The sequence below is a fragment of the Acomys minous genome (genome assembly GCF_964271855.1).
Source record: "Acomys minous genome assembly, chromosome: 16".
NCBI lineage: Eukaryota > Metazoa > Chordata > Mammalia > Rodentia > Muridae > Acomys > Acomys minous.
The window spans coordinates 82,364,138-82,382,625 of record NC_140498.1 but is presented as its reverse complement, the minus strand read 5'-3'; the positions used below and the strand labels follow the sequence as shown (position 1 = coordinate 82,382,625).

General features: G+C 45.1%; 1 long non-coding RNA gene across 2 annotated transcripts in view; it reads right to left on the bottom strand.

Annotated features, from left to right (window-relative positions):
* LOC311585988 overlaps nt 1–17,837 on the bottom strand; it is a 38,742-nt gene extending 20,905 nt beyond the window's left edge. For both annotated transcript variants that reach the window (XR_014775419.1, XR_014775420.1), the window contains exon 1: nt 17,721–17,837. This is a non-coding gene — a long non-coding RNA (uncharacterized lncRNA). The remainder of the gene's footprint in view (nt 1–17,720) is intronic.
* Between the last annotated feature and the right edge of the window lie 651 nt (nt 17,838–18,488).

Below are 18,488 nucleotides of genomic sequence, written 5' to 3'. Positions count from 1 at the left end.
AAAACACTTCTTATTCATAATGACTTTCCAAATCCTTTTCTATCTGTAATTTCTGAAATTAGAAAGACATTCTCATATGGGAAGAACTTACATGCTGACGGTACACATAGCAGACATTTTTTTTTTTTTTAATCTCTTGGACTCTGCCTACAAAGTCTGGAGTGAAAATGCAGGGTGAGTATTCATGAGTCTGTGTGTTTGTCCAAGCATGCACCTGGGAGCTTTGTGAGTAGTTTTTTTTTTAAATAATATAATGTCATCTTTGGAATGAATAACACATGCCAGTATTTACAAATAAAATGTATTAGACAGCAAGGAAAAGATTTTTTTTTCTCCTCTTCAGCTGAAGACTCTCAGCTAAGCAAGATGACCTGTTCCTGTGGCTCCTGCTGTGAGCCAGCGGGGTCTCACCTTGTTTCTCTTTCTCAATTATCATTTCCCTCTTCCTCTTTCTCTCTCCAAACATTCTCATGTATCCCTCTTTGTTCTCTTTTAACTCATGGTCTCTTTTTTATTAATGGTTGGGGTGTGTGTGTGTGTGTGTGTGTGTGTGTGTGTGTGTGTGTGTGTTTCTAAACAGAACCTGCTCAATCTGTGTAATGTTTTACACACACACACACACACACACACACACACACACACACACACACACACTCCACTGGCCATTTGGAGTTGTATAGCCAATCGACTTGTCCTTACTGGAGAAGACTTGTTCTCCTATTCTCAATATTTCTTAGTTGCCTATAGTTATTTGTGTAGGGTTGAGGCCTCATGAGCTTTCCTCCATCCATGTTAATATACTACCCAGCTAGGGAGGTCATGGGTGTTGAAGGAGAACCCACAGCTGCCGCTTCGCTAAACCAGCATAATCTCTAATTACATTCCAAGTATTTGTCCTTATGCCCATGGATAAGTACAGTCCTCACACCTCATCAAGGAAATATCTCTTTGCAACAAACAGAGATCATTGTAGAAAACCCTAGCCAAACGAAATGCAGAGTTGTGGGTCCCAGTCCCGGTTCCTGAACATAAGGCTCAGAGAGCATTGTAAAAGAAGGGGCAGAGAGACTGTAAGTGCCAGAAGAACAAGAGGCTTGCTGTGACATTTGTGTCTTCTAAGAATGTCAGAAGGTACACCATAAAGTGTTACCAACATGCCTGCCCAAACATGATGCTAATGAACATGTTTCCCTTTGCACAAAACATACTTTGTTGTCTTACTTGCCTCTAGCATAGTGATTTTCACCACTAGTGCGACTCCTTGCAGGGAGTCAAATGACCTTTTCATAGGGGTCACCTAAGATAATCAGAAATCACAATATTTATATTACAGTAGCAAAATTACAGTTAAATACAGTTACAAGTAGTAACAAAAATAATTTTATGGTTGGGGGTCACCACAGCATAAGGAACTACACTAAAAGGTAACAGCATTAGGAAGGTTGAGGGCCACTGCTCTAGAAGAGCTCTGGAGGAGGACATCCTGGTTCCTTCTCGCACTGGCAAAGCAATGGGGAGAAAGGGCACAGTCAGTATTGCTCACACATCTGCCCAGGAAGTCAGCAAAGGTGATTTTTCTGCAGGTCCAGTAGGGCATCGGTGAGCAACAGTCATGACCTGTGACCAAGATGGGCTGAGCAGATACAGCCACACTTTCAGGAGGTGGTGAATATATATGACTATGACTCCAGAGTTCCGTCTCTCTCTCTCTCTCTCTCTCTCTCTCTCTCTCTCTCTCTGTGTGTGTGTGTGTGTGTGTGTGGTGAGAAAGAGAGAGAGAGAGAGAGAGAGAGAGAGAGAGAGAGAGATTTTGATACTCTTTAGGGAAGTGTTCATCTAAAAGGCTCCACACAGCTGAAGAATCAGGTGTACGAAATCTTGGAGGAAGATGGACACAGTTTTCTGAGAAGCCTCAGCTCAGCCATGATCAGCAGCTTTCACTGAGAAGACCAAAACTCCACCTGTGGGTCACTCAACAGCTAATGCCCTCAAAACCTCAGAACACCTGTAGTTCAACCCAAAACAATCAAAGGAAAAAAAAACAAAAAACCAACAAACGGCAAACAAAAACACGACCAAAAGAAAGATAAGGGAAGCCTTATCCAGGAGAAATTCCCTAATTATCCACTTGGACTAAACACTTCACACATATCTCTCAAGACCCCAGAACGTGAAGTATTCTAGGACATGTTAACAGAAGCCCAAGTCAGAGTTCCCTTAATTAAGAGAAGCTCAGGCATCTATGTAGGCATTGAAGTAAAAGCATACTATTCTGTCAACTTCCAGTTACCTGGCATGTATTTTATGTCTCTTGGTTAAGCAAAAATCCAATGAGGAATCACTGTACACCCTTTCAAATGCCCAACGTGTGTGAGTCTGCCCAAATGAGGTGCTGTCTTTCAGGAATGTGTCCTACTGAAACTAATTAATCAAATCCTGGTTCCCTACTCAGTCCAATGCATTAATTACACGGCCTCACGAGCTTCATCAAAGGTTAGTTATCCTACAGTAATTTGGTCTGAAGTCAACTGCAGTTAAGAGGATCATGAATATGTGGCTCCATAGCTTCTTTTGTCCAAGTTACGTCTACCCCAGCTCTCCTGAAATATGCCTCATGGAAACATGAACTTGTCTACAGTGAATTGATTAAGAGATTATCTTGTCTGGCTAAGCAAGTGTAAGCCAGATTTGTGCATGGGAAAACAGTAAGCCGCGTTTAAAACTAATCATGTCAGGGCTGGAGGGACGGCTCAGCTATTAAGATCTAGCACCGCTCTTGCTGAGGACCTGAGTCCAGTTCCCAGTATTCACAGTGGGTGGCTCACAGTTGCTTATAACTCCAGCTCCAGGGATCTAACACCCTCTTTTGGCCTCCATGGACACTGCACTTACACACACATACCACATAATTAAAATAAAATATAATAGAGCCAGGTGTAGTGGCACACATCTTTCATTCAACCATTCGAGAAGCAAAGGCAGCCAGACCTCTAAGTTCAAGGACAGTCTGGTCTACAAAGTTCCAAGACAGCCAGGGCTACATAGAGAAACCCTGTCTCAATAATAATAATAATAATAATAATAATAATAATAATAATAATAAGAAGAAGAAGAAGAAGAAGAAGAAGAAGAAGTGATGATGATGATAAACTTAAGAATATAATTGCAGCAGTTCATGCCCAATGTACAAATACAATCTGCCAGAACTGTCCTGCCTCTGAGTTTCTGGAAAGAGAAGTTGGATTCACATGGGATAAAGGCACAATTCTGTCAAATTTGCTTAATGAACAATGCACCAAAACAGAACTGAAAAGTCTCATTTTGAGAAAGGGAAACACCAGTGTGTGACAAGGGATTGAAGATGAGGATCAGATAACAATGAAATCTGGTCAGTGGCTTGAAGGATAAAAGCCACCAATTGACCTGGAAGGACAGGATGAATGGGACGTGCTGAGGCAAAGTCGATGGCTGACATCCTGCGCTAATGAGGGACTCTGGGGTGAAGTGATGGTCATCATAAGAAAACGATCATTGACATCTTTAATGTATCCCCTCCACAAGGCACCAGGATGAACCCAGTGCATTCTGAGAACAAAGTATCACCTGGCAGGGTTTCATTGTCCAATATATATATATATATATATATATATATATATATATGAATATATATGTATGTATTTGTAGCCTCAGCTCTGAACCAGGGAGAGGAGTATGTGAAAAGCCGATTCCTTTGCAAAGTGCCTCATCTGGGGCTGGAGAGATGGTTCAGTGGTTAGAGAGCCACATGGCTCTTGCAGAGAAGGCATGGTCAGTTTCCAGCCTCTTGCTGAGTGGCTCGGGCTAGTCTGTGACTCCTGCTGCAGGGGATCCAGGGAATTAGAGCAAAGGCACAGTGGTACCTACCGTTGATCCCGGCATTCCAGAAGCAGAGGCAGCCTGGTCTACATAGTGAGTCCCCAGGTCAGACAAGAGAACCAAGAAAAAAATAGAAAGAGGACATACCGAAATAGGGAGGCATCCTCTGACTTGAGGAGTAACCCACAATTTCACTCTTTCGTCGGGGTCTGCAAGCTTTGGAAATCCCTCACATTAAAACCTGCCGTCTATGTGTGCATCAGTTACTCTTCTCACACATGCAGAGACATGGGGTAGGAGATGAGGCAAGCCTCCTGCTTGCTCAGAGCTTATTTCTAGAGGGAGGAGACAGCCAGCAAGCAAACAAAAATGAAAGGAGGTATCAAACAGATGAGGCGTCAAAGCTCTCTCCTGAATAGTTCCTGCTTGCCAGTGTGTGAGGGAACAGAATGGCTGTGCTTAGCTATATCTGGTTGAGGAGACCCAAATGCTCATTCTATTCCTCCCACTATGGGCAAGTTCAATGCTTTTCTCCCAGTCAGTTCATATGATGCCCCAGGCAAGAACCCTCAGGCCTCCTTCCCTCTGCAACACTCCAGCCAGGATTACGAAAGGGTGATTCATGTTGTTCCTGCAGCCACCAGAATGAGGGCTGTAATCAGAGCCCCGCCGCTGACCTAAGTGGGTCCACACCATGAACAAAATCTGCCTTTGGAGAGCTCAGTTGAAGCCTTTCACAAGATGGCTACCGGAGAGATGGGCAGAAAGGGAGATAAAGCCTGAGAAAGTGATGTTGGACAGAGGCAGTTTAAATAGTGACAGTGAGGAGATGACAGTTGAGAGCTCATCCATAGAAGACAAGGATCAGTGTCCTGAAATAGGGAGTCAGCAAGAGTGTTGGGGGATGGTCTGATGTGTTTTGATGGTAGTTAATAAAAAGCCATCCCACCTGGGCAGGGCAACTGAGAAAGGTGTAGCTAAGGTTCCCAGGCTTAGAGAGACAGAGGGATCTGGAAGGAGAAGAAGAGGGTCCCAAGAGACAGGACATTCTCCACCGTTGAGTGGAGAGTGGGGTCTGACTTTCATGCGAACTCTGGTGCTCCATTTTTGACCACGTCTCCTTGATAGGGAGGCCTGGTGGCACTCAGAGGAAGGATAACAGGCTACCAAGAAGAGACTTGATACCTTATGAGCATATCCAGGGGGAGGAGGTCCTCCTCAGTCACAGTCATAGGGGAGGGGAGTAGGGGGAAAGCAAGAGGGAGAGAGGAATGGGAGGATACAATGGATGGGCTAACCATTGAGATGTAATATGAATAAATTAATAAAATATTAAAGTAGAAAAAGAAGAAGAGAGAGGAGAGGAAAGCCACCGTGGGTTACATGGAAGAGAAGCACATGGCCAGCGTGGATGGGGACTTGGCCCAGACGAAGAACATTAGCAAGTATTTGGGATTATGGATGGGAGGTAGCTTGATAGAAATTATTAGAAGCAGATGGCATGGGATTGGGGCAGGTATGGGGTACCTGCCCCTCTATGGGGAGTAGTTTAGAGGATTGATATCTGCCCTGCCCCAGGTTAACTAAGGCTATTTTAAAATATAACAAGTGTCTGTGTCTTGATTGATTGCTAGCCAGGCATACTGAAGTAATAATAATTGTAGGCCAGACAAGAGTTGCAGACCTCGAGGTGGTAACGGATTGGCTCTAGCCATGTGCATGTCTTATAAACATGCACATATATCCATGCTCACGTGTGTATCACATGCTTGCACACACTCACATTCACAGAAAAAAAGCTTTAGTATCTCTGCTTTAGAACCTCCAAGCCTTTTGAGGAGACCTCAGCCCAAAGGGAAACCTGGACCTATCAGCTTCAATTCAGTGTCTGTAATGTTGCATATGCATATATGTAAATTAACAGCCTCTTCTGTGCTGATAATTTATGCATTGTTGTTTAGTTGTCTGCTGTCTGTCAGTTTATAGATAGGGTCTCGCTGTTTAACCCTGGCTGGCCTGAAACCTAACCTGCTATGGTAGGCTGTGTAGAAGAGTCTGGCCTTGAACGCACCGAAATCTGGCTGCCTCTGCCTCCCGAGTGCGGCGCTTAAAGGTGTGCATGCATCACTACGCCAGGCCAATATGCATTATATTCTTAATGGACTGATAGGCACATTCTGACATGATTTAATGCCTTCATCCAAAAATGACCTTTCAGCTGAACAGACTTTTCTGTGGGAGCTACGGGAGCTGCATACTGCACTGTGGGTTAATTGGACTCCCTTAAATGACACTAACACATTCCGTTGGGTTTCTCTTTTCAAATTTTAGGACCTAAAAGTTGTTGCACGTAAGCAGAACAATTTCTAAACAATAATGCGTAATGGCAAAACACTAAACCTTCAACTCTTAATATTACCATCTAAATTAAACCATCTTTTATTGTTCTTCTAATTATTCTAATTGTTATTGTTCTGTGAATCATTCTAATACTTATTCTAATTACTCTCCAGCCTTCTGACCAGAACAACTCATTAAATGCGGGAGAATTTGTTGTCTCTTAGCATATCGTTAGTGTAAGACACACTGTGCCTTGAAAAGTTGAGTGAGTATAAAAGGAGGCCACAAAAAGACCTTCTGATGATAAAACCTTCAAATTAGGCTTTTTGTTTAGGACGTAATATCCTGAAAATACCTGAGGGTATGTAAATGTGACTCCGGAGGTCCATTTTTAACTGCAATATAATTATCACATTTTCGGGGGGGGGGCGGTGTGCATTTATGTGCTGGACCACATATGTTGGGTATGTTTGTGGAGGCCAGAGGAAAACCTGTGCATTCCAGGTTTCTCACTGGCCTAGTGCTCTCCAAGTAGGCTAGGCTATCTTGGTTTCCGACTGTCTGGTTTTGTGAATATGAAAGGGTCCCTTAACCACTTCTATGTCAGATGATGACATTCAGAGCCACCTTAACCCACCATCCTGTGCCATGGTCACTCACACTGGCTCAAAATAAGTTGTTTCTTATTCCCTTTGAAGTGACAGCCATGTTTCCTGTCGGGGGTCGGGGAAAATGAGAGGGGAGAGAATGAGAATTGAAAATACTCAGATACTTATGGAAATTTAACCATGATCAGGTCAGACACTTGGGAAACAAAAAAAAAGCTAATTCTGAGTTTTAATTACCTTGAAGGCTAAACCCCCCTAAGCCTGTTCTTTCTCTAATTCTGCATTAGGAAAAAAAAATAATAAAGCAAGCAGTCTTCTTCTAATTGGAATACTTTTTGTGACAAAAGCTCTGCTTCTCATTCATTAGCCTGCCCAAGGACCTTCACAAAGTCACTTAATGCTCTTCTTAATTTCTGCATCGGAAACAAATAGATGTGCCTGCATGGAACCAGCTTCTCTTCGGTTGCTACCTTTGTGGTGTCGCTTGTGAGCTGGAATAATTAAGTTCATTTATTTTACAGAAGGTTTTTATTATTGTTGTTATTATTATTATGATGATTCTGCTTTGTGTATGTGTTTACTTTCAGAAATTTGACTTTTTTTTCTTTTGTTTTGCTTTGTTTTTAAGTTTAAGCAGGCCACACATTCCATGAAGTGAATTAAGGACTGCTGTTTGTCTTTTTCTCCATATCCCCTAGTACCACAGATGGAGGTGCACATCCTCAGAGACTGAGATTGGGGAAAATCTGGAGAATTACAAAATTAGGGCATAGATGATGCTAACACCCTTCATAGCTCAGCCTCCTGGTCTCTAAACAGGGGCCATTCCTCCTTCTTTCCTGAGGAGGGAAAGAAGTTCTCACACGCAATGGCTTACAGACCACACCAGTGGTCCTTAACCTTCCTAATGCCGAGACTCTTTAATACAGTTCCTCATATTGCAGTGACCCCGAACCATAAAATTATTTTTGTTGCTTTTACATAGCTGTAATTTTGCAACTGTTATGAGTCATAATGTAATTATATGTGTCTTGAAGTGGTTTCAGGTGACCCTTGTGGAAAAGATCGGTTGAGCATTTGAGGGGGTCGCGACCCACACGTTGAGAATCAGTGCTCTAAGATGTGCCCATGGGGAACACCTGCCTCCCCAACCTAGTCCTAGGCCAAAGCTCGAGCCCGCCAGCTCATAGTCACTGACAGGGAAGTTCCAAGTGTGTAAAGCTCCAAGCCTTCTTAGCGTTGGTGAAGACTCTTAAGGAAAAGTAAACATCGCAAACTCCTTTACTGTAGGCCTCGTCACTTCCGCCATCCTGGAAGGAAAATGTGACGCTCTGAAATGATCCCATCCAGGTGTTTTCTGTGTTAAGTCCTCCACCTCCTGGTCTTGCTGTGTGAGATCCAGCCTTTCTTGTCCTCCACCGTCGACAAAGAGCAGATGCTTTCCAGGGCTATGTGGATTTGTAATGTAATGTACAGTCCCCAGCCTTGCCTCTGGGGTGCGGTTTCTCCCCGCTCACTTTGAGCTCGTGTTTGTGCTTGTTTCAACAAAGGTTGATGGGTCTTGGACCCACTCCGTTCCAACCTCCATCTTGGGGATTACAGACAGGGGGCCACAACCACACCTGGCTTTCTGTACAGATCCTGAGAGCTGGAACTCAGCCCTGACTCACAGTGATGTCTCTCCCTAAGTCCAGACCGTAAACTTTGGATCCCTCTGCCTCCAACTCCCATGCCGTAGGATGGGCAAGCACGCAGCACCAGACTCAGGGAAGGCTTTTCTAATTGGTGTTTCCCAAAGACCAAGTAGATTCTCTTCTGTCTTTATCTAGAAGGCGGCTCCTCAGCCCAGAGCTAGATGCCCCGAAGAAGTTGGGTGTTTCTTCCCTCACCCGCGAGACCAGAGCTGGGGGCTCTATCTTCCTCGCTATTTACATTACAAACAAATCGCTCCAGGTGTCAGAGAAAGATAGCGCAGGTTTCTAAAACTCACTGGAGGCTATTGGACACATTTGCATCTCAAAGGGGCAAAGAAGTAATTTACAATGACAGACTTTCTGAGGGAAATTCTCTAAGAGCCTCAGGGTCTGGGTGCGGGGAGAAGAGTCTAAAGTCAAAAAGTAAAGCCTGGCTGACTTGGTGAGGGAAACTAGAGGGGTGAGGATGTGAAATTGAGGCAGAGGAAGAAGGGAATCTTATGGGCTTGAGAAGAAAAGAGGCCTTATGTTGGAATCTGGTCCAAGCAGAGAATCAAGAATTCTAATACAACCAAGAGAGATAATACTCCTGGGCATGGTGGTGCATGCCTGTAATCCCAGCACTCAGGAAGGCAGAGGCAGAGGCAGGTGGTCTCTATGAGTTCGAGGCCATATTTGGGTATTTGCTTTAAGGCCTTTCTCCTTCACCCATTTGCAAACCTGCAGTTTCCTGGAAGGGGGAGTCTCACTAAAAACCCCCTTTAGAGCAAACAGCATATTCTAACATAACATGAACACCCAGCGGCTCCTGCTTCACTCTGGGATGTTGGAGTTTCCAAGCCAGGAGATGAGGTGGGTCTCAGGAAAGAGACTTGGGAGGGGGTCAAAGGTGACAGTGTGACTTACCAGCACACAGGCCTCAGTCTCAGGCAGAAGTCCTTCCTCTTCCTCCTCCTCCTCCTCCTCCTCCTCCTCCTCCTCCTCCTCCTCCTCACGTGGACATTCATTCAGAATCACACACATGTGGCACGTTACTGTATCATGTCACTACTTATTCCAGGCTCTCTGGATGTCAGGGGTCAGGCACCTCTTCAACCCCACTTATAGTCTCTCATTTTACACACACGTTTCTGTTTTTTACTTCCAGAAGCCCATCATTAGTGGCAACACAAATTTCCCCAAGGAGGATAGAGTGAACAAAAGCCAACCTAATCCAACCAAGCAGAAACCACTGTCAGAGAGCCCAGCTGCTGATCAAAATGCAAAGGGATGGATGCCCCCACATCTGCCAACCTCAGGCGACTGAGATGGGAGAGCAGGTGTGTGTGTGTGTGGGAGGTAAAGGTTTGGAACTGAAACTTCTAGAAGAATAGGTCCTATCTCTTCTCTCTCTCTCTCTCTCTCTCTCTCTCTCTCTCTCTCTCTCTCTCTGTCTCTCTGTCTCTCTCTGTCCCTCTCTCTCTCTCTGTCTCTCTCTCGCGCGCGCGCGTTTTTCAAGATAGGATTTCTCTGTGTAGCCTTGGCTGTCCTGGACTCACTTTGTAGACCAGGCTGGCCTTGAACTCATAAAGATCATCTGCCTCTGCCTCCCTGAGTTCTGGGACTGCAGGCATGCACCACCATGCCCGGTGGTATTATCTCTCTTGGTTGCATGTTGGTATCAACTGCCCTAGACTTCTGTCATTGACTATTAAATAAAAACACATATGTGCTGGTCAGTAGTGGTGCAAACCTTTAATCTCAGAGTTTGGGAGGCAGAGGCAGGTAGATATCTGTGGCTCAAGACCAGCCTGATCTGCAGAGCAAGTTCCAGGACATCCAGGGATACACAAGAGAAATATGTCAAAACAAAACAAAAAGCAAAAAAACACAAAGGTGGGATCCTGTGTCCATCCCCTGACCCCCACCCCTACCTTCTGGAACTCCATCTTGCTTCAATTTGTTCAGGTCTCATGAATGCTGTCACAGTCTCTTTAAGTTCTTATGTACACCAGCCCCGCTGTGTCTGGAAGGCACTGTTTCTATGGTGCCATCCATCTCTTACATTGTTTTTCTTACACTGTTTCTGACTCCTCTTTCAAACCCCTGAGCCTTGATGGGAGGAGTTTAGAGAAGACTGTCTAGGGATGAGTGCTCCAAGGTCTCTTCACTCTCTGCACATTGTCCTATTGTGGGTTAATGACAAATTGCAGACTCTCAAATTGTAGCTCTGGCTGGCCTAGACCCAGCTATGTAGACCAGGCTGCCCTTACACTCACAGAATCCCACCTGCTTCTGCCTCCTGAGTGCTGGGAGTAAAGGTGTGTCCCCGCATGCCCAGACACTGAATTATTGATACTGAAGACAAAGATGCTGTATTTCTTGCAGCCAACTTCTTAAACAATGGAAGAGAGACAAACGCTTGTCTCCAAAGGTGGCTTTTCTAAAGCTAAAAGGTGGTTTCTGGAAAGGTGTTTAAAATGTTCCATTTGGCCAGTGATATTAGCCAATTAGAAAATGTATACAAATGCAAACCTCAGAGTTCTGTCTAGCGTTGCCAGCCAAAGTCATCAAGCTCTCATAAGTGAGAAACATTGACATAGAAGCACCACTTTTTCCCCCCCATGGGTTAGGGGGTGTGGACTATAGTGAAGCTGTAGCATCCCCATTTTTTTTTTTTTAGCAAAATTAGTAACTGCCCATTGCCCTGGAGACTGCTTGCTAATCTTCTTTCAGGATGATGTGTAAATGGACTGCAGGGCTCATGTTCAAGGTGGCCCAACAGCTTAGGCAGATGACAGTGAGTGTGGGGGACACTGCTGACTGTGGTTAAGGTGGCTCAGCCTGGCTTTACCCTTAGAGCCAGGTCAGCCGTTCGTCACTGACCATCCCTGTTCTATAGCCTGTGGAATTCCCCATGCACACAAGGATGTCATGGCCCCTGACTTGAGAGGCTTGCAAGCCCATATAAAGACATTGCTAAGATGCACAGTTCCAACACCAAGGTTTACGTTATCCGGGGGCTGAAATGATGGAGTGTTTAAAATTGTGTGATCACACACAGAAGCCACTTGTGACTCCTTCCTGCCTATCCTCCAACCCAAAACCTAAAGGCAGAGGAGCTTGGCACCATGCAGGAGGTGTCTGATCCAGCAACAGTCAGTCACCTCTAGGCTGCCTAATGCTCTGGAGGCAACCCTGCTCTAGATCAGATGACTCCAGTTAGCAATCAGCTTTGGGGCAGCCCACCAAGTGGCTAGATGTGAGGAGGAGCTTTGCCTGGTCCAAAGGAATGACCACCTTCATAAGTGTCTCCATGTTTGCTCCTCTGTGGCAGGGAGGCAGGCCCGAGACTCCAAAGCTTCCTGTTGAACCAAGGAGTATGAAACTCTGAGGCCAGTGGAGAGGGACCTTCCCCACCCCCGCCTTTAATTTTTCTGCAAATGCACAGTCATGGTTTTCCAAAGACCATCCAAGCCCAGGCAATCACAACCCTAAATAGAGAAAAACGCGACAGAAATGAACATTGATTTTATAAATCAGAAATATCAAAAGTTCTCCACACGGACAGAGAGAAATCTATAAACAACTAACAGCGCGTATCATATGAATAGAAGGCATTTGATTCTGAAACTGCACGCCACACTGTGAACAGACCCCATTACCATCCATTCCTATTGAATCGATATAAAGATGCGGGAAGTCTCTGTGAATTCCCACCCCGGGCTCAAGGGGATGGCCCACTAATGGAAGGCTATGATCATCAAGCTTTAAAAATATCCTGCCACTAATGAAAACCCATTTGCTTCACAAGTAGGATTTGGATAAAGTGGGTTGGGTCAGGAGAGCACTGAAAGTATCAAGTAGGAGCTTTATTGAGCTCAAGAGAAGTAGTTCAATTGCTTTCAGTGTGCTTCATATTTAAGAGATAAATCCTTATCGTGCGACTTCAAGATTGGTGGAAATTTCATTCAGCCAGGGACCAGCTACCTTACAGAGAAAAACGTCATTTGTTGGTCCTTCACTGCAACCCTAAGATGAGCGAATCTCCTTAGCCTGGATTTGTAGTATGAGGCTTTGGGCAGGATGTACCTACAAAAATAATGAGAGGAAGCAAAAATGACACACAGATAATTGTGTGGAGCTGTTATGGGCTGTATATGTCCCACAGAATTTCTCTGTTGAAGCTTCCCCTCATGTGAAGTTGGAGATAAGATTAATTAAGGAGAGACTCACATATTAAGATCACTTGATGTTCTTATAGAGGATCCTGGTTTGGTTCCCAGCACCTACATAGCTGCCCACAACCATTTGTAACTCCAGAGGATCTAGCACCTTCTTCTAGCTTCTGTGCATACCAGGCATGCACATACACACATGCAGGCATAATGCTCATATACATCTCAGGCGCGTAATAAAGGTATCATGGATTCAGAATTCAATGGAGGGAACTTTTCAGAAGAGGTCAGATGTAGGCCAGGTCTTGGAGAGTGGGTGAAATAGGTATAGGCAGAAAGCAGAGAAGTTCACACAAATTCGGGAAGAGCTACTCCAAGGGCCGCTGACCAAGGACAAGCACTTCTCTGTCTCATCCACCACCCTTCCCATGTGTACACAAAGAAAGTGTCCAATTAAATCCCCACCAGGATCGAGAAGAGACCAGGAGCAACCAGACCCCACTTTCAACAGAGAAGAAAGCAAGAGGGCAACGACCCTTTGGCAGTTGGTGAGTGAGGACCACAGACAGCCAGTTCTAAGAAAAGGTTTGAACTAGCATAAAGATGGGATTTCTTCTATACCCCTCACTGGTGTGCATCAAAGCCAACTCACAAAAATTGAGTGGTCTCTTTTGAGACCAGAAGGTGAGCAACCTCATCTTGAAATACCTCCATGGTAACCACTGGTTTGTTTGAGGGTGTCATCAGATAGACAGGTAAAGGCTGTGGGTCATGATGGACCACCATGGTTCATATCCTAGCATGGTTGCCTCTAGTCGTTTTGCCATTAGCTCACCCACTGTGAGCATGAGGTGTTGGACCCTGATCTAGAAAAGCCTATTTCTCTATCAGACTCACAGACTTTAAATAGATCCTTAGGCTCAAAGGAGGATCTGCAGCTTGCTTGCAGAGGGTTGGAGAAAGCCTCCGAGCTTCAGGTATCATGGGTATGGCTGATACCTACCCTGATAAGGACTCAGGTAGAACTTGTATGTTCTTCTTCACCAAGATCGCCCTCCTGGACACCATTATTACTCAAAAGTATCAGAAAGCTCTTTTCCATAAACAGTCTCATAATTCAGATTATCTAATTTAGGAAGAAGAGACACACCTCCTTGTTACATTAATGAGAAACATGGGACTTGCAAGGAAATTTGTCTTAGGAGTACAAAACTAACCGAGACAAGTAAAATCTCAAATAAGCTAGGAAGAAAATAAGGATTCTTTTAGCTGCCCTTCAGAATGGCCAAGCTTGTAAGCTTACAGGGAACATCTTCTGTGCAATGTTCACCTGGACCTGTGCATCTCAGGACAATGCTCACCTGGATGGACACACACACACACACACCCCTCCAGACTTTTATGCAATGCTCACCTGGATGGGGACACACACACACACACACACCTGCAGACTTCTGTGCAATGCTCACCTGGATGGGAACACACACACACACACACACACACACACACACCTCCAGACTTTTGTGCAATGCTCACCTGGACCTATGCATCTGAGCACTTCTATGCAATGCTCACCTAGATGAACACACACACATATACACACACACACACCCCTCTGCAGACTTCTGTGCAGTGCTTACCTGGATGGGGAATCACACACACACACACACACACACACACCTGCAGACTTCTGTGCAATGTTCACCTGGGTGGGAACAACATACATACATACATACATACACACACACCTCTGCAGACTTCTGTGCATTGCTCACCTGGATGGACACATACACACGCACACACACACACCTGTAGATGTCTGTGAAATTCTCACCTGGATGGACACACACACACACCTGAAGACTTCTGTGCAATGCTCACCTAGATGGGGACACACACACACAGAGACACAGAGAGACACAGAAACACACACACACACACACACACACACACACACACACACACACCTGCAGACTTCTGTGCAATGCTCATCTCGACCTGCATAGCTCTGGACCCTTACAATAGACTCCTGAGGCACTTGCCTGTCTCTGTGCCTTCTCTCTGGCCTTTGTTCTGCTTGGAGGCGCTGCTCTCCTTTTGTCCTTCTCTCCTTAGTGCTCCAGTTGGTTGCATACTTGCAGCCCTCCCCCACCCAAACCAATTGCTCTCTCATCTCTCCAAATTTCTCCCTGTGTACAGAGCTCTCTAGGAGAACAAGATTTGTTATTTCCCCAGGACCTTGCAGCGTGATCCCTCTGTTCTAACTGCCACTCTCTGGCTGAGCTGAATGACACCCAGGCGGATACAAGAGAAGCTTTGACTAACACAGACAAGGAGGTCCCAGAGTGCAGAGCTCGGTGCTGACAGAGCACTGGAGGACAATCCCCCCAGACTACATTAGCAACGTGAGAAAGAATGCTGATGGGAAACAAACGAGTCTCTCATGAAGAAAAAGCACGAAGAGGAATGGGTTCTTGTCACTCAGTCTCCATGCGGCTTTGTCATCAGAACAAGGCACTTACAAGCCCCCGCTGACCACAGAAAGGCTTGCTCTTCAGAAGGGCAAACTTGCAGAAGGCGGAGGCATCAACCTGGGGCCTCCCAGCCAACTCTTGCTGCCAATTGGGGAATTGGCCCTGGCCCCACATGCGGGAGGTTTGGGTGTCCCCAAGGTGAAAGAAAGGCAGATAAAGAAGATGGGGTAGCAAGTTCATACGAGAGCCTCCATCTCAAAGAGAATGGAAAATTTCAATTTAAATAAAAGGGGGATGGATGGAGTGTCTGTTGAGGACAGGAGGCCATGCTGAGCCATTTCTTTTCTTTTCCTTAATTTTGCTTTGTTTTGTTGTGTTTTTCAGGACATGGTTTCTCTGTGTAGCCTTGACTCTCCTGGCACTCACTCTGTAGACCAGGCTGGCCTTGAACTCAGAGATCCACCTGCCTCTGCTTCCTGAGTGGGCTGAGATTAAAGGCGTGTGCCACAACCACCCATGTTGTGTAACTCTCTGCTTCCATCTGTTTGTGTTTGGTGAATTTTCCTCTTCTGTCTGTCTTTCCAGCTTGTCACCACAATATTCTAGTCTGTCAAAAACACACACACACAAAAACCAAAAACAAACAAACCAAATTATAGTCTGTTATTGAAACCATGAGCAAAATTCACATTTAAAAATGAGGTTGCATGGACTCGTGCAGTTCCCAGGCTCCCACTGTGTGCCAGCCTCAGGGGGCATGAAGGCAAACATGCCACAGCCTTTGCCTTCCAGCAGTGCAGAGTGAAGAAAGCAAAGCAGACCTTGAATCCCAGCTGGGTGGCAGGGAAGCTGTGAGAGGGACACAGAGTGAGTTGGGGCACAGGGTAAGGGAGATCTGAACACAGAGATTCAAAAGCCAACAAAGTCTTTTAGCCCACCTTCCCTTCATGACTGAAGGCTCTTTGCACCATGGCAAAAGCCTGTATGGGAGGGTGGGGTGGGAGAAGGCAGGGTCAGCCACTCAGACACCAGTTTCAGAGATGAGGCCCCGATGCAGAGTGTTCCCTATAGTCCATGCCCCTGCCTCCCTGGTCCTTCATGTGAGGAGAGAGAGAGGTGTGCAATGCTCCTGGGAATAGTTTTGGGAAAATAGAAAAGCACTGAGCTGGGAGTACACAGGTGGAAGTCAATAAATGCAGGTTTAAGTGGAAGGGATGTGGGAATCTATCCTGGCTACCTTCACAAGGCAGAAAAAAAAAGCCTTATTTAGAGAATAGAGGTATGTTTGGTTCCTTTCAGCTTTGCACAGGTCAAATAGGCAGTGGTTTGCTCAGAAAGAAAGATAGATAGGATGATAGATAATAGATACATACATACATGCATACATACATACATACATGCATACATACATACATGCATACATGCATACATACATGCATGCATACATACATGCATACATGCATACATACATACATACATACATGCATACTTACACTTACATATAAAATAGATTGAGATAAAAGATAGATGATAGAAAGATATTGAGAGAAATATAGGTAGAACAAGGTAGAACACATAGATGATAGATAGACTGACAGGCAGATAGAGATAGAAAGATACTGAAAGAGAGATGAGATAGAATAGATAGATGATAGGTAATTGATAGATAGAGATAGAAAATAGATAATAGATACAGAAAGATATTGAGAGAGATAGAGATTGGATGATAGATGGATAGATAGATAGATAGATAGATAGATAGATAGATAGATAGATAGAAGACAGAACTTAAATCATCAAAGGGTGTTGGGGGGATAAGGGAAGAAGTGGAGGGGAGGGAAAGGTGGAATGGATTTAGTCAAATGTGTTGTATGCACGCCTGCACGTAATTTTCAAACAACAGAAGCAAATATCACTCGGTTTTATAATCCAACCACCCCTAACACCCACGTCTACCTTTTCCAGGTAACTAGCTTTGCTGTATATGTGTGTGTCTGGCCTATTGGATTGGTTTACAAGACAGAGGTTGGAGAGTAGAACAGTGCCCTCTGTACACTGGAGAGGCTGAGAGCCCAGTAGTCACTTAGCACCTAAGGAAAGCCCTGCAGTCCCAATATGGTACTGAAGGCATAGAGCATGCCTGGGGAGTTGAGGTCCTTTAAGCAGGAGTGCTGGCAACGGTTGCTCAGGAAGTGTGCACTGACCTTTCCCCTCAGCCTTCCCACCTATGCCACAGCTCACTATGCAGGATGTGGATGTGTGTGTGTGTGTGTGTGTGTGTGTGTGTGTGTGTGTGTGTGTGTACATGTGTGTATATGTGTATATATATATGTGTGTGTGCACATATATATATGCACATGTGCATTTTGTACATCTACCTGAAGTTATAACATAAACAGAACATGTACATCCGACTAATTTTCCTCAAGTGCTACATCCTATTTTACCTTACCACAACTTCCGGACTGGGGCTGGATATCCAATAGGGAACAATGTCATCGTTTCCATGTTTGCCAACTTTCCCTTCGCTCTTTTGTGTGTCTTTGCTGGTTAAGTCTATGTGGTTTTTATGCTGTCGGTCTGTATACTCACCATGGCAGGGAGGCTCCATCCATAGCCTTGCGCACCTCCTTCTTGACCTCCTCCGTCCTGTGGCCACCTCTACCCCTGCAGTTACTGATCCATCCTCCAACTCTTCAGTTTCGTCATTTTGGGGCATGCCATAGGAAGAGAGAGTCCACAGAGGCTGTTGGAGTTGGCATTGTGAAGTCATAATGACTTCCCTAGGATCTATTTCAGTTCTATGCAACAAAAACCGGGTTCCCTTTTGGTGCTCTGTAGTGTGTTTTATGATATCAAAGATATGTGTTGTGCATAGCCTTTGGCTTATGCTGAATGAAACTACAATTGTATACTATTTTTGTGCACAGTGAATGAAACAGATAAAAAGGGAGAAAGCGTGACTGATTCCAGGTCCCAGCACCAGCGGAATGGAAAAAGAAAAAGAAATGTAAAAAAAAAAAAAGAAGAAGAAGAAGAAGAAGAACACGACTGCTCTGAGGTGTATGGTGGAGGAGAAGGCTTATTGTAGAAATGAGGGAAGAGCGTAAACAGAGACCCCTGGGAGAGCCCGGAGTGAACGTGACCCTGAGCTGTCACGGGAGGAGAAGGAGTTAAGGGAGAATAGAGAGCCAGATCAAGAGGCCAGGGAGGTAAAGGGCAGACCAAAACGGTCAAAAAGGGAAGACCTAGCAAAATTGCTGTATTATATAGGGGTGTGTGTGTGTGTCTGGGGGAAGGACAGCTCAGCCCCAGGATGGAGAAGTTCAGGGTAGAGAATAGGGTATGCCAGCTAGGAGG